This window comes from Schistocerca piceifrons, chromosome 9, assembly GCF_021461385.2.
Source record: "Schistocerca piceifrons isolate TAMUIC-IGC-003096 chromosome 9, iqSchPice1.1, whole genome shotgun sequence".
Lineage (NCBI taxonomy): Eukaryota > Metazoa > Arthropoda > Insecta > Orthoptera > Acrididae > Schistocerca > Schistocerca piceifrons.
The window spans coordinates 175662428-175687386 of NC_060146.1; positions in this window are offsets into that span (position 1 = coordinate 175662428).

Genomic DNA, 24959 nt, shown 5'->3' on the forward strand with positions numbered 1-24959 from the left:
TAAACAGGAAGACCCAGCTCAAGACCGTTTTCGAGAATATCGAGTTTGAAATGTTTAGGCTTACCTATGTACTTTGTAGGAACCCTATTAAGGACAGTGCAGTTGAGCGAGTAAGCGCTTAGTTTCGTAAGTGACAGATCTCTGCAACGAATTTCACTTGCGGTACACCGAGCGAGGTGGCGCAGTGGTTAGCACACTGGACTCGCATTCGGGAGGACGACGGTTCAATCCCGTCACCGGCCATCCTGATTTAGGTTTTCCGTGATTTCCCTAAATCGCTTCAGGCAAATGCCGGGATGGTTCCTTTGAAAGGGCACGGCCGATTTCCTTCCCCATCCTTCCCTCACCCGAGCTTGCGCTCCGTCTCTAATGACCTCGCTGTCGACGGGACGTTAAACACTAATCTCCTCCTTGCGGTACACCTTTTTTTTATTCCCACGTAATTCTAACAACAATGACTGTGCAGGTTATCGATATTTAAATATTTATTTATTGTTTTCGTAATCATAAGGAGGAAAAAGTTTTTTCTAAGGAGATCGGATTTATAAACAGAAAACACGAGAACTATCAATAAAATCAGTATAGACATCTGGTTTGTACAACTGAATCAACAGCTGTGAAAGTAACATATGGGCATTGCACGAATGAAGTTGGTGCCGATCATAGAAACACGGAAAACAATTGTGCCATTTCTAGCGAAATGCTGGCGATCGGTCGGCTGACTGCCGTTTCCTGATTTTGCGCTGGTGATCTGCCTAGTTGAGAAGGCTGTGAGATGCCGAAAACACGGCTATAGAGGCTCGCGTAGCGTGAGTAGGGGCAAGTGTTGACGTCTCTAGACTGTGGAGGTCCGTTTTAGTGCGTTGGGGAGCCCGCGGTGGTGTCGAAATCGCCCGAGTCCGCAGCTCGTGCACGGTCGTGCGGTAGCGTTCTCGCTTCCCGCGCCCGGGTTCCCGGGTTCGATTCCCGGCGGGGTCAGGGATTTTCTCTGCCTCGTGATGACTGGGTGTTGTGTGCTGTCCTTAGGTTAGTTAGGTTCAAGTTGTTCTAAGTTCTAGGGGACTGATGACCATAGCTGTTAAGTCCCATAGTGCCATTGGATCCATTTGATATCGCCCGAGCCACGTCGTAAGGACTCGGCAGATACTGGAACAGACGGTTGGGATGCCGGGGAAGTCACGTTCGACAGCACAGACGACAGCTGAGCGTTCATTTTCTGATCATGCTACAGATTGCACCTTATGGTGAGCATCCCGGTGTCTAGTCTTTAAGCAGATTTTGAAATTCCTGACGCCGAAGCACTTGTGTTCGTTTTGCTGTGAGCTAGGCTGCGTTTGGGCCTTTGGCCATATCTGTTAAATTATCACAAGCGTAATGATCTTCTGTATGGCGGGATCCAAATTAATGTGTCAGCCGGTAATTTTTTTTTTTTTATTTATTTATTGTTCCGTGGGACCAAATTAAGGAGAAGTCTCCATGGTCGTGGAACGAGTCAATACATGAAATTATAACACGATATTAGAAACAGATAAAGTGAAATTAAAAAAAAAAAAAAAAACATATTCAGGTGACAAGTCGTAAGTTTAAATAAAGAAAATCAACAATGTAACACTGGAATTTGCTTAATTTTTTAGCTCTTCCAGGAGCTCCTCGACAGAATAGAAGGAGTGAGCCATGAGGAAACTCTTCAGTTTAGACTTAAAGGCGTTTGGGCTACTGCTAAGATTTTTGAGTTCTTGTGGTAGCTTATTGAAAATGGATGCAGCAGAATACTGCACTCCTTTCTGCACAAGACTCAAGGAAGTGCATTCCACATGCAGATTTGATTTCTGCCTAGTATTAACTCAGTGAAAGCTGCTAACTCTTGGGAATAAGCTAATATTGCTAACAACAAACGACATTAAAGAAAATATATACTGTGAGGGCAATGTCAGAATTCCCAGACTATTGAATAGGGGTCGACAAGAGGTTCTCGAACTTACACCACATATAGCTCGAACAGCCCGTTTTCGAGCCAAAAATACCCTCTTTGAATCAGAAGAATTACCCCAAAAAATAATACCATACGACATAAGCGTATGAAAATATGCGAAGTAGACTACTTTTCGTGTTGAAGTGTCACTTATTTCAGATACTGTTCTAATGGTAAATAAAGCAGCATTTAGTTTCTGAACAAGATCCTGGACATGGACTTTCCACAACAGCTTACTATCTATCCGAACGCCAAGGAACTTGAACTGTTCTGTCTCGCTTATAATATGCCCATTCTGTCTGATCAAAATATCGGTTCTTGTTGAATTGTGAGTTAGAAACTGTAGAAACTGAGTCTTACTGTCATTTAGCATCAAATTATTTTCCACAAGCCACGAACTCATTTCATGAACTACATTATTTGTTACTGTTTCAATATTACACACAAGATCCTTCACTATCGAGCTGGTGTCATCAGCAAACAGAAATATTTTTGAATCGCCTGTAACACTAGAAGGCATATCATCTATATAAACAAGAAACAGCAGTGGCCCCAGTACCGTCCATTGGGGAACGCCCCACTTAACAGTGCCCCAATGGGTCATGCGTACTGTAATCCTCTCTGATGAACATTCGGATTGGAATTGGTAATTACTGTAATACTTATATTTTCTGTTAACTGGAGAAAGTAGTTAACGCTTCAAATCGTCTGGTTACTGGCCGTGCCAAAGATGTTGAGGACCAATTAACTCAACTCGACCTTTGCCTCCTAAATACAGGCGCCCTCGCACAAAATGGTTCAAATGGCTCTGAGCACAATGGGACTTAACATCTGAGATCATCAGTCCCCTAGAACTTACAACTCTTTAAACCTAACTAACCGAAGGACCTCACACACATCCATGACTGAGGCAGGATTCGAACCTGCGACCGTAGCAGTCGCGCGGTTCCAGACTGAAGCGCCTAGAACCGCTCGGCCGCAGCGGCTGGCGCGCTCCCATACATTTCATTGTGGTACATGGCACATATTCGCCCACTGATCTCTCTGTTTTGCAGTCCTGGCCTTCTCCCATCCATCCACTGGAGAGCACATGACGACTTGTGTGATAGTGATCACTTTCCATACTTCCTGTCCCTACCCCAGCGTCCCTCATCTCGACACTTGCCTAGGTGGGCTCTTGCCACGGCTGACTGGGACGCTTTCACATCTGCTACCACCTCTGAATCTCCGTTGCATGCCACCATCGATGAGATAATTTACACCATTACTGCCTCAGCTGAATTGGCAATCCCTTGATCCTCCAGTTGCCCCCGGCGGAAGACAGTGCTTTGGTGGTCGCCGGAAATCGCTGCGGCCATTAGAGACCGTACGCGGGCCCTCCAACGTCATACATCTGCATCTACGTGATTACTCTGCTATCCACAATAAAGTGCCTGGCAGAGGGTTCAATGAACCACCTTCAAGCTGCCTCTACCGTTCCACTCTCGAACGGCACGCGGGAAAAACGAGCATTCAAATTTTTCTGTGCGAACGCTGATTTCTCTTATTTTATCGTGATGATCATTTCTCCCTATGTAGGTGGGTGCCAACAGAATGTTTTCGCAATCGTAGGAGAAAACTGGTGATTGAAATTTCATGAGAAGATCCCGTCGCAATGAAAAACGCCTTTGTTTTAATGATTGCCACTCCAATTCACGTATCATGTCTGTGACACCATCTCCTCTATTTCGCGATAATACAAAACGAGCTAACCTTCGTTGTACTTTATCGATGCCGTTCGTCAGTCCCACCTGATACGGATCCCACACCGCACAGCAATACTCCAGAATAGGGCGTACAAGTGTAGTGTAAGCAGTCTCTTTAGTAGATCTGTTGCGCCTTCTAAGTGTTCTGCCAATGAATCGCAGTCTTTGATTTGCTCTACCCACAACATTATCTATGTGATCGTTCCGACTTAGGTTATTTTTATCGTAATCCCTAAGTATTTAGTTGAATTAGAGCTAGCAGATTTGTGTGACTTATAGCGTAATCGAAATTTAGCTGATTTCTCTTAGTACCCATGTGAATAACTTCACACTTTTTCTTATTCAGAGTGAATAGCCACTTTTCGCACCATACAGATATCTAAATGATTTTACAATTTGTTTTCATCACCTGATGACTTTACAATACGGTAAATAACAGCATCATCTGCAAATAATCTAAGAGTACCATCGATACGCTTTGAAAACATTCCACAACTTTTCTACACTTACATGATCAGATCGGAAGGAGTGAAGACTGTCTCTTAAAAAGGCGTTAAGAGCATTTTTATCAGATTTTTTAAATAGATATACTTCGCGTTTCTTTTTGATGGTTGTAGGTGTTACGGTATTCAGCCTAGCAGCGACTGCGTTGTGGTCGCTAATCCATGTATTCGTCACAATACTATTTGCCCAGGATTATTTGTTGCTAAAAGGTGAAGTATGCTTTCGCAAACATTTACACTTCGAGTGGGCTCATGAACTAATTGTTCAAAAAAATTTTCTGAGAAAGCATTCAGTACAATTTTGGATCACGTTTTATGCCTGCCGCCGGCTTTAAACGTATAATTTTTCCAGCATATCGAGGGTAGACTAAAGTCACCACCGACTATAATTGTATGAGTGGAGTACTTATTTGAAATGAATCTTTGAACTGTTCAGCAACTATATCTTCTGACTCGGGTGGGTCGGTAAAACGATCCAATTAATAGTTTAGTCCGATTCTCTGGTGTAACCCTTGTTGTTGTTGTTGTTTCTGTGGTCTTCAGACCTGAGACTAGTTTGATGCAGCTCTCCATGCTACTCTATCCTATGCAAGCTTCTTCATCTCCCAGTACTTACTGCAACCTACATCCGTCTGAATCTGCTTAATGTATTCATCTCTTGGTCTCCCTATACGGTTTTTACCCTCCACGCTGCCCTCCAACGCTAAATTTGTGATCCCTTGACGCCTCAGAACATGCCCTACCAACCGGTCCCTTCTTCTTGTAAAGTTGTGCCACAAACTCCTCTTCTCCCCAATTCTATTCAATACCTCCTCATTAGTTATGTGATCTACCCATCTAATCTTCAGCATTCTTCTGTAGCACCACATTTCGAAAGCTTCTATTCTCTTCTTGTTCAAACTATTTATCGTCAATGTTTCACTTCCATACATGGCTACACTCCATACAAATACTTTCAGAAATGACTTCCTGACACTTAAATCTATACTCGATGTTAACAAATTTCGATTCTTCAGAAACGCTTTCCTTGCCATTACCAGTCTACATTTTATATCCTCTCTACTACGGCCAACATCAGTTAGTTTGCTCCCCAAATAGCAAAAGTCATTTACTACTTTAAGAGTCTCATTTCCTAATCGAATTCCCTCAGCATCACCCGACTTAATTCGAGTACATTCCATGATCCTCGTTTTGCTTTTATTGATGTTCATGTTATATCCTCCTTTCAAGACACTGTCCATTCCGTTCAACTGCTCTTCCAAGTCCTTTGCTGTCTCTGACAAATTACAATGTCATCGGCGAACCTCAAAGTTTTTATTTCTTCTCCATGGACTTTAATTCCTACTCCGAATTTTTCTTTAGTTTCCTTTACTACTTGCTCAATATATAGATTGAATAACATCGGGGAGAGGCTACAACCCTGTCTCACTCCCTTCCCAACCACTGCTTCCCTCTCATGTCCCTCGACTCGTATAACTGCCATCTGGTTTCTATTAGAAATTGTAAATAGCATTTCGCTCCCTGTATTTTACCCCTGCCACCTTTAGAATTTGAAAGAGAGTATTCCAGTCAACATTGTCAAAAGCTTTCTCTAAGTCTACAAATGCTAGAAAAGTAGGTTTGCCTTTCCTTAATCTTTCTTCTAAGATAAGGCGTAAGGTCAGTGTTGCCTCACGTGTTCCAACATTTCTACGGAATCCAAACTGATCTTCCCCGAGGCCGACTTCTACCAGTTTTTCCATTCGTCTGTAAAGAATTCGCGTTAGTATTTTGCAGCTGTGACTTATTAAACTGATAGTTCGGAAATTTTCACATCTGTCAACACTTGGTTTCTTTGGGATTGGAATTATTATATTCTTCTTGAAGTCTGAGGGTATTTCGCCTGTCTCATACATCTTGCTCACCAGATGGTAGAGTTTCGTCATGACTCGCTCTCCCAAGGCCGTCAGTAGTTCTAATGGAATGTTGTCTACTCCCGGGGCCTTGTTTCGACTCAAATCTACCCATACTATTTGACACGAACTATATACTTCGCCGGCCGGGGTGGCCGAGTGGCTCTAGGCGCTACAGTCTGGAACCGCGCGACCGCTACGGTCGCAGGTTCGAATCCTGCCTCGGGCATGGATGTGTGTGATGTCCTTAGGTTTGTCAGGTTTAAGTAGTTCTAAGTTCTAGGGGACTGATGACCTCAGAAGTTAAGGCCCATAGTGCTCAGAGCAATTTGAACCATTTTTTTGAACTATCTACTTAAATTTCGGTACAAGGCAAACTACCTGTGACAGCAATAAATACTCCACCACCAACTGTACTTAATCTATCCTTTCTGAACACTGTTAGATCGTTTGAAAAAATTCCGGCTTTAGCCAGCTCTCTGTACCTACAACTATTTGAGCTTCAGTGCTTTCTATTATGGCTTGGAGCTCTGGTTCTTTCCCAACACAGCTACGACAATTTACAACTACAATACCAATCGTTTCTACAACTACCTTACCTGTCACAAGCGCCACCCATCCATGGAGAACCTTATTGCCTTCAAACGACTCCATGCCCAGGTTTGCCTACTCATTAAACGAGGGAAGCAGAACTGTTGGGAATGCTGTGTCTCCACCACTGGAACACGAACCTCCCTCTCCCAGGTTTGGACCAAGGTCCTCCGACTTTACGTCTATCAGATCCCTGCAGGCGTCACTGGAATTTCCCCAAATGGAGCTGTATCTGCTGTATCTGCCGATCCAGACGTAATCGCAGAGCGTCTTGCTGAGCATTATATCCGCATCTATGCATCTGAGGATTACGATCCCACCTTTCGTCTCCTCAAACAGAGCGTGGAACGACATATCTCTTTTACCCCACGCCACCCTGAGCCATAAAATGCTCCCTTCAGTGCAAGAGAATTTCTCGGTACCCTTGCCGACTGTCCTGACACATCCCCTGGCTCAGACCGCATCCATTCGCAAATGATTCCTAGCACCACCTCCTTGCCGCCTTCAACTGTATCTGGAGTGATGGCGAATTCCCGTCGCACTGGCGGGAAAGTATCATTGTCCCAGTGCTAAAACCTGGTAAGAACCCACTAATGTTGATACCTGTCGTCCTATCAGCCTCAGCATCGTTTCTTGCTAGCTACTCGAATGTGTAGTGAGCTGGTGGTTGTGTTGGCTCTTTGAGGCTCGGGGCCTTCTCGCTCCATCCCAGGGCGGCTTTCGCCAAGGATGCTCCACCATCGACTACTTGTTGCACTTCGGAGTCTGCCATCCGATCGGCCTTTTCCCGGTGACAACACCTTACTGTCGTCTTTTCCAACCTGATAAAGGCCCATAATATCACTTGGGGACACCACATCCTCGCTACTCTGCATGAGTTGGGTCTTTGGGGCCCGCTCCTGATTTTTATGCAGAACTTTTTGTCGCTCTGTACTTTCAGAGTTCACGTCGGTGCATCCCACAGTGCACCCCATATACAAGAGAATGGGGTCGCGCAGCGCTCTGCCCTGAGTGCCCCACTCTTTTTAACTGCCGTCAGTCGTCTCTCATTAGCAGTAGGATCGTCAGTATCTCCGCTCCTATAGGCTGACGATTTATGTCTTTCTGCTCCTCTTCTATCGCTGTGGCTGAACGCCGGCTGCAGGGAGCTGTACAGAAGGTGCAGTCACTCATGGCTTGCAGTTTTCGAGCGTCATGCACTTCTGCCGTCATCGTACTGTCCATCACCATCCAGAACTTTACCTCGATGACCAACTACTAGATGTAGTGGAGACCTACCGCTTTTTGGGACTGCTATTCGACGCCCGCTTAACTTGGCTTCCCCATCTCTGTCAGCTATACGAAACGCCCTATGCTTACAATGTTAAATTGTTATTTAGATGATACTCTTGATTTTTTTCACAGAACGCAGAGATATGTTCTGCTTTTATGCTTAATTATTAATTTTGAAAAAATAATGTATAGTTTTTCACATATTTTATTTTTTTAAATGTTAAAAAAATTTATACATTTTAACAAGTATTTTAAAATTTACATCCATTAATACAAAATAATTCCACATATCTTTTAATTCATATATATTAGAAGGTCTTAAGGAACAATTACAGAAAATTTCATCTTTCTACTATAAATAGGCTCTGAGAAAATGTACCTTATACACAATAAAACTAAAGTTTCGGGAAATAAGCTTCAAAGTTTTTACTTCAGTACAAGCCTGCTCCATAGCTTGTATCATCAGAATCGTCCAACAGCTTCCTCTTGATGGCTCTGCTATGCTGTCTAGCCATCTTTGAATATACTTTTATGGCATTATCTGAAGACCTGAGCCGTTCCTTGTCCAAACAAAGCACAGCTGCGGCAGTTCGTAGTCCTACACAGAGCCCCAACTTCTGCAGAACTTTGCACTTTGTTATATGGCCCTGACTGAATGATGAAACAGCATCATAAACGACAAAGTGAAGTGTGTTTATACCCACAAACACAGTTTTAGGTAGTCTACTCCATATCACATGGTTCACACACTCATTTGGATTTCGAGTCCGGCCATGAAGACATTTCTTTAGTAGATTAATATCTGCGAGGTCCCGGAATATTGGTTTTATTTCATCCATTATGGCAGGTGGCAGGTGATGAGGGTGATTGTATTGTTTCTTAGTTACCTTGCCTCTGTTGTACTTGCACCAACTATCGTCTCCTTTTGGACATAGCCCATGTTGGGGATTCTCAGTGTTTGAAGCTGTATTAAATAACAGAGCCCAGACTGCTGTTCTCATTAATTCTGCATCTGCTGTATTCTGTCTTATTGCTAGACCACAGCACTTCTAAATATGATCTATTGTAGCATCTGTCAGTCTATTTTTCCCATCTAAAGTTTTTCCATCGCTCAATTTCTTGCCTTTCATGCTAGTCTTGAGCCGTCGAAGTCTTGATCCCATCCTTTTCTGAACATGGCCAACACACTCCAGTTTGGAAATTTTCACATCGTTACCATAGGGTCTCAGTTCCTCAATTTCTTTGAAAGCCTTTGAGTCACCATCTCCAAGATAATTTATGTATCTAACGTTGTACCATTTTACTGAGCGTTGATAAATACTTCTTACACCAGCAACTTCCATACCACCACTTGACCCATAGTAATTTGCTATGCACTCCTCTTCATGTTTAGTTTTCATTTTCTCCTTGCATCTGCAATGCTTGGAAAGTATTGCCACATCAACTACCTTACCAGCGTCCACACTTGTAGCTGTTGCTACACCATTCAGAGATGTGTGGCCTCTCTTCTGCCAGCTTCCATCAAAAGCTATGGACAAGTCTCTGCTTTTATTATTTTCAACAACTGCTTCCTCAACAGCATCTTTCGTGTTTTTCTGTGCCACATCTTCTACAGCAGAGCCTACTGCAATTATGTGTTTGTTAAATTTTGAAGGTGGAGGAGGGAGGTTCATCACACCACACAACATGGCACCTGCAGCCCTGCCCTTTCCTATACACCGTAATCCATAAACCAGTCTAATGTTTATATCGTATAGTTTACCTGTATCTGCAGTAACATGTGAAGAATTGAAGAAAGTAACACTGTGTTTGCAATAACTGCACATCAACTCTTATTCACAAGCAAGTCCTACATGTAAGTTTGTTTTCAATGAAACACCACATTTTCCACATTGTTTGCAGCACACATTGTTCTCCAAAACGTCTGATAATAGAGAGACGTTAATTACCTCATATTTTGTAGTCCCAGCATTTAGTTTCTTGTATTCTTCTTCAATTCCAGCTAGTTTTCTTCTTGAAGCACTTTCCGGTGTAGTGGTAGCAGCATCACTCAATGTATCACTACCAGTGTTGAGGTTAGTCGCTACTGGGACATCAGATACTGATGAAGGTGAATCAGACGAATTTTTAGTACACTTTACTTTCTTGCGCCAATGTACACGCTTTCTAAATACCTTCAGACTAGGTCTTGGCATGTTGAAGGAAAGAAAACTCAATGACTTCTCCACATACGACTTTCACAACAATGACATGGATGTACTCACAAAGGAAACAATAAAAATGGTGCAGAATCTATTGTCAACTGTCTAGCAGTGTAGCCAACAGAAAAGCTAACTCTCTTGTGCTCAATTATATCTCTGGCAAGGCTGTCTATATCAGGTATATTTCGCGTCTCATATACAAGGTGCGGAACATCGTGTGTCCAAATTATTTTAAAAAATTATTTAAAATAGTTCTATGCACGTCATCCAAATATATTACACATGGTATTAAACGGGAGAGTCTGCATTTTTCGAAAATGCATTTACCCAAAAATCGATTTTTCATCGATTATACCCTTAAGGACAAGTGCTGGCGGCACCTTAATATTATTCTATGCCCGAGACGCGCCAACTGGGGTGCTGCAGTTGTAGGAAGCCCCCGTACAGTCCCGTATTGACTGTTGAAGCCTGGTTGAGCATCGCCCTCTGCACTGTGTCTGCTGGACCCCGTCCACCACCGTGGAGTTCAGCTCGAGATGGGCGCCTTCTGAACGAGCCCCGTGTACAGCCTCCTTCTGGAAGCTGGCGCTATTCCACTGCTGGTCCGGCAGCGACTATTGCTTGCAAATTAAACCCCTACATTGATAGTTCGCCACGCCATGCAAATTAACATCTCCTTTTCCCTAACACGGCGATCCATCTCCCGCAACGGCATCCTATCATTGGGAATCCCCTCGCCATGCATGTCCAGTCGCTTCTTAATGAACTCCACACTTTCCCCTTACCACCTTTCCTGCGAGTCCACTTCTGTACACTGTAAAGTATGTATGTAGAACTGTAAACGGATCCTAGCCAAGGCTCGACATACGGTACGTACCAAGAATAATTGAGATGTAACCCTTGGGCGCAGTTACTGGTTAAGCCAGCTCACAAGGACTATTATAAATTTAAAAATTACAGGGTCGCCACCAGCCCAAGCCCTTCCTAACAATTAAAAAAAGACCGAACTGGAAATTATCAGTGTAATTAAATTAAGATTTTAACTATAAGAATGCAATTTTTTTCAAAGAAATTAACAAGATGAACAGCGTTGTATGTCGTATACCAACGAGCTTGTTTAATTAAATGTCATAATTTCTTAATTTTGAAACAGTGCACCGTTCAATTTGATTTTTCCTCCCTTTTTTGTTCATCACAAGCACGCAGATTAACTTAAAAAATCAGGGAATAGAAAATTAATTTAAAAACTGGACTCAATGAGAAAGATAAAGGACGCAGAGTTTATCTTTTACGTAGCAGATTTATTTCATTACTGAATTTGATGCACATCCTATGAATACACATGACTGGTGCCTGAATAAAAAAGTTTAACTAAATAATTCGCAGAAAATTGTAGAATCGCACAATTAAAAAGGAAAACACACAAAAGGGAAGTGCATCACAATAATTCAATCATTCCATCTACATACCCACGACTGTGCGAAAGGGACAAAGCAACTTCCACACTTTTAATTTCAACCACCATCATCGTCGATTTTTTAACAAAATAATTATGCCACATTCCGAAAGTACATAACTACACACGCTTCAGTTAAGCTGAAGTACTTAAATATGCCATGAATTTAACATAGGGAATTTCTAATTCGACCTACGTCCTGTTAGCAGAAAACCTCTCTAGGAGCTACGAACTGTACTCACCCACCGCTAGCTCCAGTGTGTCCTTTCTCCACCGAGCATCGCCTAACTACCGGTGCAACGGAAGCTACCAGAGGGGTAGGCTTCCGCCACCAACCTAAGAGGCAAACCAACCTCAGACTAAAAGGGGTAAACCTCTGGTATCCTAAGATGGTCATCCTGTGCTACCATCCAAACGAGAAGCAAACATCACCTGCTCCTAGCAGACGACAACCAGCTCAGCGTCCCCCAAAAAAGAAACCAGAAACCACTCGTAAAAACACTCATTCAGTCTCATTCACGCACACACAGGGTAGGTTGAAGGGAAAAACGTAATAAATACAGGTCATGATTTCCTATGGAACACAAAAAAATCAAAGATAATGTCATTTAATAAGCCTCAGTTTGATTGCTCAGTCTTTCTCGGAGAGTTAATAAATTAAAACGCAATCAGGCGGTGGACAGAATAGGTTGTACAGAATTCAGTGAGACAAGCGTCTATGAAACGACTCCACAGTTTCACCACCTCCATGGTCCATACCTCGGCCACGGCTTCGGCTGGACCTATCGCATGGCCAAAAAGGATCCGTTGCACCTGACGTCCTCCACCGGCAATTTCTCTCTCTTCTCAGTGGATTCCAGGCCTCAGAAATAGTCTACACCGATGGATCAGTGGTAATGACCATCTCTGAGTCTATGCCTTAGGTAACAGTGTACGTTCAGTGACCTTCATTTGGACCCCAGGACATGTCGAGAGACCTGTCAATGAACTTGCTGACTGCCTGGCCAAACAGGCTACCAGTAAACCAACTCTGGAGATCGGCCTGCCGGAGACCGATTTGCTATCAGTATACTGCAGCAAAGTTTTCACGATCTGGGATATTGAATGGCGCACCCTCAGTACACCAAACAAACTGCGTGTTATCAAGGAGACAACAAATGTGTGGCAGTCATCCACGTGAGCCACTCACAGAGAATCTGTTGTCCACATCGGCCCTATGTGGCTGACACATGGTTACCTCCTCCTTCGTGAGGACCCACCTCCGTGTCGCTGTGGCTCCCCCATGACTGTCATCCACATCTCGTTGGACTGCCCATTATCAGCCCTTCTGCGGCGGACTTTTAACGTTCCCAGCACCCAACCTACGGTGTTGGGCGACACTGCCTCAACAGCAGACTTAGTTTGCCCTATGTGTGTTCATCTCGCCTTGTCTTTTTGGAGTGGACATTTTAGTGTGTTCCAGAGTGGCTGGCTCATCCTCTTCTATTCTAATGGTCAGCCAGCCCAGACCTTCTGCTCTACGGTTTTAATACCTTCCTCTACTTTTTCTTGTGGTGTATGTTTTCCCCCTTTTTTGTTCGTTTCTTTCGTTTTCTCTTTCGGTGCGGTTCCCCATTCCCTTTACCCCTTTTACTTACCCCACTTAATTGGGGTGTTGCTTTACGTTGAGCCTTGTTTCCGTCAGGAAAAAAGGGACTGATGACCCCATAGTTTGGTCCCTTTATATCCCAAACCAACCAACCATCACCTCTCTCACATCGTTATACGCACTTTCAAACAATTACTTCATTGTTTATATAGCAATGTTTGGATATTACATTTACAATACAATATATCTCATCAGATTATTCTGACACACGTGCAGGAATGTGAACAACTGCTGTTATATGTTTCTTATGTACAAATCAGCCAGAACACAATGTCATCACTTGGAGTTAGATCTAACATGGAGAGCGAACATTGATCTTGCCAATTTCATTAATTGCACAATAACAAAATTAAGCACAATGTTCCTACAAAGTTTTCGATGTACATTTGACTATAGCTTTTGCCAGCATTAACAGTAATTCTGTTTTCTTTTTTCTTACACAAAAAGTATCTTTTGACGATTTATTTATGTGTATTAATTTCATTATTTCACAAAGTCTCATAATTATTTTGACAGTAAATCTTGTTACATACACTAGTTGCAAACATTGATAACAGCAGTCCTCATGTTGTTCCAGACACTGCTTCAACTATTTTGGCCAGCAAAAGGAAAATGAGCGATGTGGTATAATACGATTTCATTATATTTTAAATAAAGCGGAATATAACAGTTTATTTCAGATGTTCCTGAGTCGAATGAATTTAATAGGTTTGATATGTTGTTATTTCACAGTCGTTTACATTCTGAATCATCCAGAAAGTAGAGATTACTGGTTCAGATATTATAATTATCTTGTAAACTGGAATCTTGGCGATGAATTGTCCTCAACGAACTGTGAATTTTGGTATCGATCTGTTAGTTATGCTTTCCTAACTAATCTGTAACGTTTCATCCCACTCCATACGAACCTGCTTACTGTATTCATTCCTTACACTTGCTCCACCACTTGTACGCCCCACACTTATCACCTTTAACAATGATTCTTTGATTCCTCAGGATGTGTGCTGTTAACCTATCCCCTCTTCTAGCGAAATTTTGACATTTTTCTTTTTTCCTCACTTTGATTAAATACCTCCCCATAAGTTACTTGATCTACCCTTGTAATCGTCGGCATCACTTGTCAAAAGCTTCTTTTCTGGACTGTTTGTCGTCCAGGTTTCATTTCCATGAAAGACTGCACTCTAAACAAATACCATCCTAAAGTCTTCTTAACAAGGTCGGCAGAGAAGGAATTAGAGGAGAACGTGTGTGTAAGGCGAGTTCATTGGCTTCGGACTTGTACTAACCATTAGATGTCACGCGTATAACATACAAGAGGGTCATTTCAACCCTTCAAAAGCTACCAAAGTCTGTGGTGCTGTGACTGTGAAGATGAAATCCGAAGGAACAACATCAGCTAAACCAAAACCAGACAGACCTCATATACTGTCAGCCAGGGACCACTGAACATTGTGGACGGTGGCTGCAAAAATCACATGAAGTCATCGGAAGGAAACACTCGTAAGTTACAAAGCGGTCCAGCCACCACACTGGCTGTATGCCAGAGAATGGGGTACGACGGTGGAACAGCTTCTCATAGGCCACACATTTGTGTAGTCAGTACTAAACGACGCTTTAGGTGGTCTAAAGAACAACGGCACTGGACAGTGTGTCACTGGAAGCGAACGATGGATCACGTTACACCCTGTGACAATCCGATGGAAGGGTCTGGGTTTCCTAAATGTCTGGAGAACATTACATACCACCATGTGTAGTGGCAACAGTGAAGTTTGGAGGAGGTGGTGTTAGGTATGGGGCTGTTTGTCGTGGTTAAGATCCCCTTACTGCGCTTGATACTAACTAACTATAACGCAACAAGCGGAGGATATTAACACGTTTTATAGCATTGTGTAACGCATACAGCATAGGGACAGTTCAGAGATAATGGTTGTTCTAACAGTGCGACAGTGTACCCTGTGATACAGTAGCATCTATGATGCAATGGTTTGTGGATAAATACAATGCTGAAGCGGACTGATTTGTCCAGAGTGTAGACTTGACCCCAATGGATCAGCTTTGGGATGAAATCCTGGCCTTCGCTGCTCTGCTCTTACGAAAGAATGGGCTGGCAGTCGTCTGCAGATATTGTGACACCTCATTGAAAGTGTCTCCAGCAGAGATCAAGATGTCATAAAAGGGAAGGGTGGGCATACCGTGAATTAAGGTTGAATAGTAAGTGTACGGATAATTTGATCGCCGGCCGCTGGTGGCCGACCGGTTCTAGGCGCTTCAGTCTGGAACCGCGCGACTGCTACGGTCGCAGGTTCGAATCCTGCCTCGGGCATGGATGTGTGTGATGTCCTTAGGTTAGTTAGGTTTAAGTAGTTCTAAGTTCTAGGGGACTGATGACCTCAGATGTTAAGTCCTATAGTGCTCAGAGCCATTTGATAATTTGATCAGTTGCTGTATATCTTGCACACAAGGTGGAACAGCTTTTCAAACTTAACAAGTCAGTAACGCGTTTCTACATCTACATGGTTACTCTGCAGTGCACACTTAATTGCCTTGCAGAGGGTTCATCGAATCATTTTCATACTACTTCTGTACCATTACAACCTAGAATGGCGCGTGGGAAAAAGGATCGCCTAAATCTTTCCGTTCGAGTTTATTTTATTATGATGATCATTTCTCCCTACATAGGTGGGTGTCAAAAAAATATTCTCGCATTCGGAAGAGAAAGTTGGTGATAAATTTCGTAAATAGATCTCGCCACAAAGAAAACTGCCTTTGTTTTAGTGACTGCCACCCTAACTCGCGTATCATATCAGTAACACTCTTACCCCTATTGCACGATAACACGAAACGAGCTGCCCTTTCTGTGCACTTTTTCGATGTCCTCCGTCAATTCTAGCTGGTAAGAATCCCATACCGTGCAGCAATATTCCAGCAGAGGACGGACAAGTGTAATGTAAGCTGTCTCTTTAGTGGGTTTGTCGCATCTTCTAAGTGTTCTGCCAACAAAGCGCAGTCTTTGTTTCGCCTTCCCCACTATATTACCTATGTGATCTTTCCAATTTAAGTTGCTCGTAATTGTAATTCCTAGGTATTTAGTTGAATTGACAGCCCTTAGATTTGTGCGATTTATCGTATACCCAAAATTTATCAGATTGCTTTTAGTACGCATGTGGATGACCTCGTACTTTTCATTGTTTAGTGCCAATTGCCACTTTTCGCACCATACAAAAATTCTCTCTAGATCATTTTGTAACTGGAATTGATCGTCTGATGATTTTACTAGACGGTAAATTACAGCCTCATCTGCAAACAATCTAAAGGGGCTGCTCAGATCATCACCTACATCATTTATGTAAATTAGGAACAGCAGAGGGCCTATGACACTACCTTGCGGGACGCCAGATATCACTTCTATTCTACTCGATGATTTATCGTCTATCACTAAAAACTGTGACCTCTCTGAGAGGAAATCACGAATCCAGTCACACAACTGAGACGATACTCCATTTGCACGCCATTTGATTAATAGTCACTTGTGAGGAACGGTATCAAAAGCCTTCTGGAAATCTAGAAATCTGGAATCGATCTGAGATCCCTTGTCGACAGCACTCCTTACTTCATGGGAGTAAAGAGCTAGGTGTGTTGCACAAGAACGATATTTTCTTAATCAGTGTTGGTTATGTATCAATAAGTCATTTTCTCCAAGCTGATTCATAATGTTCGAGTACACTATATGCTCCAAAACCCTACTGCAAATTGAGGTCAGTGATATGGGTCCAATTCCATGGATTACTCCTATTTCCCTTCTTGAATATTGGTGTGACCTGTGCTACTTTCCAGCCTTTAGGAACAGACCTTTCGTCAAGTGAGCGGTTGTATATGATTGCAAAGAAAGGCGCCATTCTGTCTGCATACACTGAAAGGAACCTGTTTGGTATACCATCTGGACCGGAAGACTTGCCTTTCTTAAGTGATCTGTGTTGTTTCGCAACACCTCTGGCACTTAGGCAAGCAGTTATTCGGCTTGGCATAAATCGACAGATTTCTTGGATGTCCTACTCAGGGACCCCATACCAAGTGCCGCCAAATTGGTGGGTCAGGTCGTCAAAATCCCGAGCTAGTTAGAGAGTCCTGCCCATAATCCTCGGAGCGTTCTCAATCGGCGTAAGATCTGGAGACCTTGCAGGCCAAGATACGTTTTGTCAAGCATGAAGAGAAGCAGTAGAAACACTCGCCGTGTGCGGGAAGGCATTATCTTGCTAAAATCTAAGATCAGGATGGCTTGACATGAAGGGCAACAAAACGAGACGTAGAATATCGTTGACTCTTTCCACATCCCAGAGACTACTCTCCAAGGTAGCCACGGGAAACGACAAACGTGAAACTTACAGGCAGATTAAAACGCTGTGCCGGACCGAGACTCAAACTCGGGACCTTTGCCTTTCGCGGGCAAGTGCTCTACCAACTGAGCTACCCAAGCACGACTCACTCCTCGTCCTCACAGCTTTAATTCCGCCAGTACCTCGTCTCCTACCTTCCAAACTTCACAGAAGCTCTCCTGCGAATCTTGCAGAACTAGTAGTCCTGGAAGAAAGGATATTGCGGAGACATGGCTTAGCCACAGCCTGGGGGATGTTTCCAGCATGAGATTTTCACTCTGCAGCGGAGTGTGCGCTGATATGAAACTTCCTGGCAGATTAAAACTGTGTCTCATTCTGGAAACTTCCCCCAGGCTGTGGCAATATCCTTTCTTGCAGGACTGCTAGTTCTACAAGGTTCGCAGAAGAGGTTCTGTAAAGTTTGGAAGGTAGGAGATGAGATACTGGCAGAAGTAAAGCTGTGAGGACGGGGCGTGAGTCGTGCTTGGGTAGCTCAGTTGGTAGAGCACTTGCCCGCGAAAGGCAAAGGTCCCGAGTTGGAGTTTCGGTCCGGCACACCGTTTTAATCGGCTAGGAAGTTTCATATCAGCGCACACTCCACTGTAGAGTGAAGATTTCATTCTATAAACGATAAACGTAATGTACCGCTGTGCTGTAAGAGTATCGCTGATGACGACGAAAGGGAACATGGTACGAAATGAAATGGAACGCCAGACAATCACTCCTGGTTGTCGGTACGAATGGCAGGTGACAGTCAGGTTAGCAAACCAACGCTGTCCGAGGCGTAGCTCCGGCGGGAGGACCCTCCAATGTGTGGTACTTGTGGCGTCCAGGGCACTGTGCACCACGTTTTATTGGATTGTGTTTTATTTTCTGACCATGGGGCCGCAGCTGACTTACCGGCGGATCTGCCATCTCTTTTAGGAAATACTCAAGCGAATGTGGTTAAAGTTTTGTCACTTGTCCAAAGTTTTTACCAAGATTTTAGGGAGAGGGTCTTAATTTGTTCACAGGGTGACTGGCTTGCCCATACTTTACGTAAGTGGCCAGTCAGTGACAATTTCCTGTGGCATCCTTGACGCTCCTTTCGCGATTTCCTTACGTTGTTATTTTCTTATACAGCATTTATCATCTTTTCCCGCTTTCTTTACGTGAATGCTTCCATTTTACTAAATTTGTCCACGTTTGTTTCTTTTAATGTATGTCAGGGCGCTGATGACCTCGACTTTGAGCGCCCGTAAGACCCAACACACACACACACACACACACACACACACACACACACACACACATACAAGCGCGCGCGCCACCAGATACGTCTACGGCCCAGATTCTCGTTGACTGGTGGAGAACTTTCTTCAGCGAAGTGTCTCGCTTCGAATTCCCCCCCCCCCCCCCCCAATACTAACGCGAATTCTTTACAGACGAATGGAAAAACTGGTAGAAGCCGACCTCGGCGAAGATCAGTTTGGATTCCGCAGAAATGTTGGAACACGTGAACCAATACTGACCCTACGACTTATCTTAGAAAATAGATTAAGAAAAGGCAAACCTACGTTTCTAGCATTTGTAGACTTAGAGAAAGCTTTTGACAATGTTCACTGGAATACTCTCTTTCAAATTCTAAAGGTGGCAGGGGCAACATACGGGGAGCGAAAGGCTATTTACTATTTGTACAGAAACCAGATGGCAGGTGTAAGAGTCGAGGGGCATGAAAGGGAAGCAGTGGTTGGGAAGGGAGTGAGACAGGGTTGTAGCATCTCGCCGGTTATTTAATCTGTATACTGATCAAGCAGTAAAGGAAACAAAAGAAAAATTCGGAGTAGGTATTAAAATCCATGGAGAAGAAATAAAAACTTTGCGGTTCGCCGATGACATTGTAATTCTGTCAGAGACAGCAAAGGACATGCAAGAGCAGTTGAACGAAATGGACAGTGTCTTGAAAACAGGATATAAGATGAACATTAACAAAAGCAAAGCGAAGATAATGGAATGTAGTCGAATTAAGTCGGGTGATGCTGAGGTAATTAGATTAGTAAATGAGACACTTAAAGCAGTAAAGGAGTTTTGCTGTTTGGGGAGCAAAGGAACTGATGTTGGTCGAAGTAGAGAGGATATAAAATGTAGACAGTGAATGGCAAGGAAAGCGTTTCTGAACAATCGAAATTTGTTAACATCGAGTATAGATTTAAGTGTCAGAAAGTCGTTTCTGAAAGTATTTGTATGGAGTGTGGCCATGTATGGAAGTGAATCCTGGACGATAAATAGTTTAGACAAGAAGAGAATAGAAGCTTTCGAAATATGGTGCTACAGAAGAATGCTGAAGATTAGATCGCATAACTAATGAGGAGGTACTGAATAGAATTGGGGAGAAGAGGAGTTTGTGGCACAACTTGACAAGAAGAAGGGATCGGTTGGTAGGACATGTTCTGAGGCATCAAGGGATCACAAATTTAGCATTGGAGGGCGGCGTGGAGGGTAAAAACCGTAGAGGGAGACCAAGAGATAAATACACTAAGCAGATTCAGAAGGATGTGGGTTGCAGTAGGTACTGGGAGATGAAGAAGCTTGCCCAGGATAGAGTAGCATGGAGAGCTGCATCAAACCAGTCTCAGGGCTGAAGACCACAACAACAACAACCCCCTATGGCCAGAGAAGACGCCTCATTCGGATATTTCCCTCGTGGGGCGTCTTTTATTCTTCTTTCCTTAGAATGTAGCTGTGAAAGATTCATTGTCAGAATGTTACCAAGAAACTGATGCATTCAGGTTGCTGTACCTACAGCTCGCTCTAGTTGAGCGCTCCATTTCAAGTATGAACGCGTCGTTGTTGCCCAGAGTCTGTATTACGTGACTGAGTGACGTTTCCTAGATGTGAGAGACTGAGGGAAAAGGCTAGATGTTAGAGAAATGAGGAAGTGCAGTACTTTGTAGCCGACGCACAGGCGCGAGATAAACGTGAAAGCCGGCGGTGGCTGACGCAAAGCGCGACCTTGCCTCCGCTCTCCGGATATCGCCGGTTCGCGGACCGCCGTCGACAGCCTTGCCGGCCAGTCTTGCTGTAAGCCGTCTGCACGCTTCTCATTCTCGACGACGCACGCGAACTCTACTCTTACAACTCTTCCAGCTTTCAACTAATTGTGTAGTAATTTTTTCACGCAATTTAGGTGCATAGATCCTGAGAAATCAGTACCCAGAACAACCACCTCTGGCCCTAATAACGGCCTCGATACGTCCGGCCATTGAGTCAAACAGAGCTTGCATGGCGTGTACATCTACAGCTGCCCATGCAGCTTCAACGGGATACCACAGTTAAGAGTAGTGACTGGCGTATTGTGTCGAGCCAGTTGCTCGGCCACCATTGACCAGACGTTTTCAATATGCTGGCCAGGGCAGCAGTCGAACATTTTCTGTATCCAGAAAGGCCCGTACAGGACCTGCAACATGCGGTCGTGCATTATCCTGCTGAAATGTAGGGTTTCGCAGGGATCGAATGAAGAGTAGTGCCACGGGTCGTAACACATCTGAAATGTAGCGTCACTGTTCAAAGTGACGTCAGTGCGAACAAGAGGTGACCGACACGTGTAACCAATGGCACCCCATACGATCACGCCGGGTGATACGCCTCTATGGCGTTAACCGCGATTTCGTCAAACTCGGATGCGACCATCATGATGCTGCAAACAGAACTCGGATTCATCCGAAACAATGACGTTTTGCCATTCGTGCACCCAGGCTCGTCGCTGAGTACACCATCACAGGCGCTCCTGTCTGTGATGCAGCGTCAAGGGTAACATGCCGACAACATCTAAAATAGTCGTCAGTGGAACTACACACACACACACACACACACACACACACACACACACAAACTGATAAACAGTTGCACGAAGACCTGAACGATACCCAACACTAACTAAGCACGCATGAAGACAAATCGGGAGTCGATGCGTACACACACACACACACACACACACACACACAGCCGACTCATGAACGATCGGCGAGGCAAGACGCGTCGTCCGGTAGGACGACCTACGGACTATCCACCAAGACCGTGGCTCGGCTCAAGTGGTGCGTGTCGGCAACGGTCGGGCGAGCCAAGTCGATGCAGACCTCACTGCTCCAACCCGACTGCACTAGTGCCGCGTTCCAACTCCCGACTGGCAGGTCCGGACTGCGCTCCAGACGCGTTCCGACTGACTGGCAGCCCGAACTCCTGACCTGAACTGCTTCAGACAGACAACGACCAGGAAGTAATAGCAGTCGAGTAAAGATACTACGAGAGGCGATATATCGACATGCGCTGTTAAGGCCGCTCACTGTCAGGCAAAGCAGCAACTCTGTGACAGCAGTAATTTAAATTAACGTAGTAAGGTGGAAGTGCGTTAAAAACAGGGTGTAAAATACATGGTGGCGGGAATACGAGCCACACACGGCTCAATATTGAACAATATATTGAGTCGTGCGTGGCTCGTGTTCCTGCCATCATTTATTTTACACCCTGTTTTTAATGCACTTCCACCTTACTACGTTAATTTAAATTACTGCTCAAAAAAAAATGTTCAAATGTGTGCGAAATCTTATGGGACTTAACTGCTAAGCTCATCAGTCCCTAAGCTTACACACTATTTAACCTAAATTATCCTAATGACAAACACACACACCCATACCCGGGGGATGACTCGAACCTCCGCCGGGACAAATGCAACTCGTTCTCACGGAAGATGTTCAACGTGCCCTCTGAGGGTATTGATGCATGCATTGAGCCGCCTTCGTAATGACTCTCGAATGCGCTAATGTATGGCTGGAGTACTGTGCACGGTTTCCCAGTCTTCCATAATACGGGCATTGAGACTCGTAACATCTTGTACTGGGGTTCCATACACAAGACCTTTCAAATGCTCTCTGACAAACGTTGAAGGAGTTACAAATCCCAAAATACTCATTGAAATGGTTGGGGTATGTATTACTGACTCAAGAGTGACAGCAAGAATTGGAGGAGCATATCAGAACCTCTCCGAATAAGAAATGGATTTTGACAGGGAGATGTGCACAGTCATGTGCACTGGTTAACGTCGTCCTGGAGACGGTCATCAGACAGAACAAAGTTGAAAAACTTAATAGGCAACGAATCGCCAGTGGCAGGTTTCAGATATTTTCTTACGCAGACGACGTTGCGTTAGTGGGCGAGAGTATACAAGGTCTAGGAGAGATGTACAGAATAGTTGCCTTGGAAGTAAGTAACGTAGGACTACTCATCAATAAACAAAGAAAGAGAGCGTGTGCAAATAGGCCGGCCCAAATGTACACAAGAGCACTTTACAGTTGACGATGACAAGTTATAATCCAGCTCAAGTATTTGAGTAGTTGGTACATTTTTTATAATCAAATACACACGGATATAATTAAACGAATTTCTGCTGCCTCCAGATGTCTACATGCCCTCAGAAATGCATTCAAGTTTAAATCGCATCACATGGTGCGAAAATGGGCTGCAGAGCCGTCATACGTCCCACTGTCTTCTTTTTAACTCCTCTCCTGCACCAATCTTTTCATCCCAGAGTGGCACTTGCAACCTACATTATTTGCTGGATGTATCCCAATCTCTGTCTTTCTCCACAGCTTTTAGCCTGTACTGCTCCCTCTAGTAGCATGGAAATTATTCCCTGCTGTCTTAATAGATGTCCTGTTATCCTATCCTTCTTGTCAGTGTTTGTAATATATTCCTTCCCCTGCCGATTCTCCGGTGAACTTTCTCACACGCTACCTTATCAGTCCAGCTAATTTTCAACATTTTTCTGTAGCACATCTCAAATGCTTCGATTCTCCTCTGTTCCGGTCTCCTCACAGTCCATGTTTCACTGCCATACAATGCCTTTCTCAACACGTACATTCTCAAGACATTTCTTCCTCAAATTTACACCTATGTTTGATACTAGTAGACTTCTCTTGGCCAGGAATATCCTTTTCGACAGATCTGGTCTGCCTGCCTAAGTAGCAGAATTCCTTAACTTCATCTACACTACAGGCCATTAAAATTGCTACACCAAGAAGAAATGCAGATGATTAACGGGTATTCATTGGACAAATATATTATACTAGAACTGACGTCTGATTACATTTTCACACATCCTGAGAAATCAGTACCCAGAACAACCACCTCTGGCCGTAATAACGGCCTTGATACGCCTGGGCATTGAGTCAAACAGAGTTTGGAAGGCGTGTACAGGTACAGCTGCCCATGCAGCTTAAACGCACCACAGTTCGTCAAGAGTAGTGACTGGTGTATTGTGACGGGCGAGTTGCTCGGCCACCATTGACCAGACGTTTTCAATTGGTGAGAGATCTGGAGAATGTGCTGGCCAGGGCAGCAGTCGAACATTTTCTGTATCCAGAAAGGCCCGTACAGAACCTGAAACATGCGGTCGAGCATTATCCTGCTGAAATGTAGGGTTTCACACGGATCGAATGAAGGGTAGAGCCACGGGTCGTAACACATCTGAAATGTAACGTCCACTGTTCAAAGTGCCGTCAGTGCGAACAAGAGGTGACCGAGACGTGTAACTAATGGCACCCCATGCTATCACGCCGGGTGATATGCCAGTATGGCGATGACGAATACACGCTTTCAATGTGCGTTCACCGCGATGTCGCCAAACACGGATGCGACCATCATGATGCTGTAAACAGAACCTGGATTCATCCGAAAAAATGACGTTTTGTCATTCGTGTACCCAGGTTCGTCATTGAGTACACCATAGTAGGCGCTCCTGTCTGTGATGTAGCGTCAAGGGTAATCGCTCCCATGGTCTCCGAGCCGATAGTCCATGCTACTGCAAACGTCGTCGAACTGTTCGTGCACATGGTTGTTGTCTTGAAAACGTCCCCATCTGTTGACTCAGGGATCGAGACGTGGTTGCACGATCCGTTACAGCCATTCGGATAAGATGCCTGTCATCTCGACTGCTAGTGATACGAGGCCATTGGGATCCAGCACGGCGTTCCGTATTACCCTCCTGAACCCACCGATTCCATATTCTGCGAACAGTCATTGGATCTCGATCAACGCGAGCAGCAATGTCGCGATACGATAAACCGCAATCGCGATAGGCTACAATCCGACCTTTATCAAAGTCGGAAACGTGATGGTACGCATTTCTCCTCCTTACACGAGGCATAACAACAACGTTTCACCAGGCAGCGCCGGTCAACTGATGTTTGTGTATGAGAAATCTGTTGAAAACTTTCCTCGTGTCAGCACTTTGCCGGCCGCAGTGGCCGTGCGGTCCTAGGCGCTACAGTCT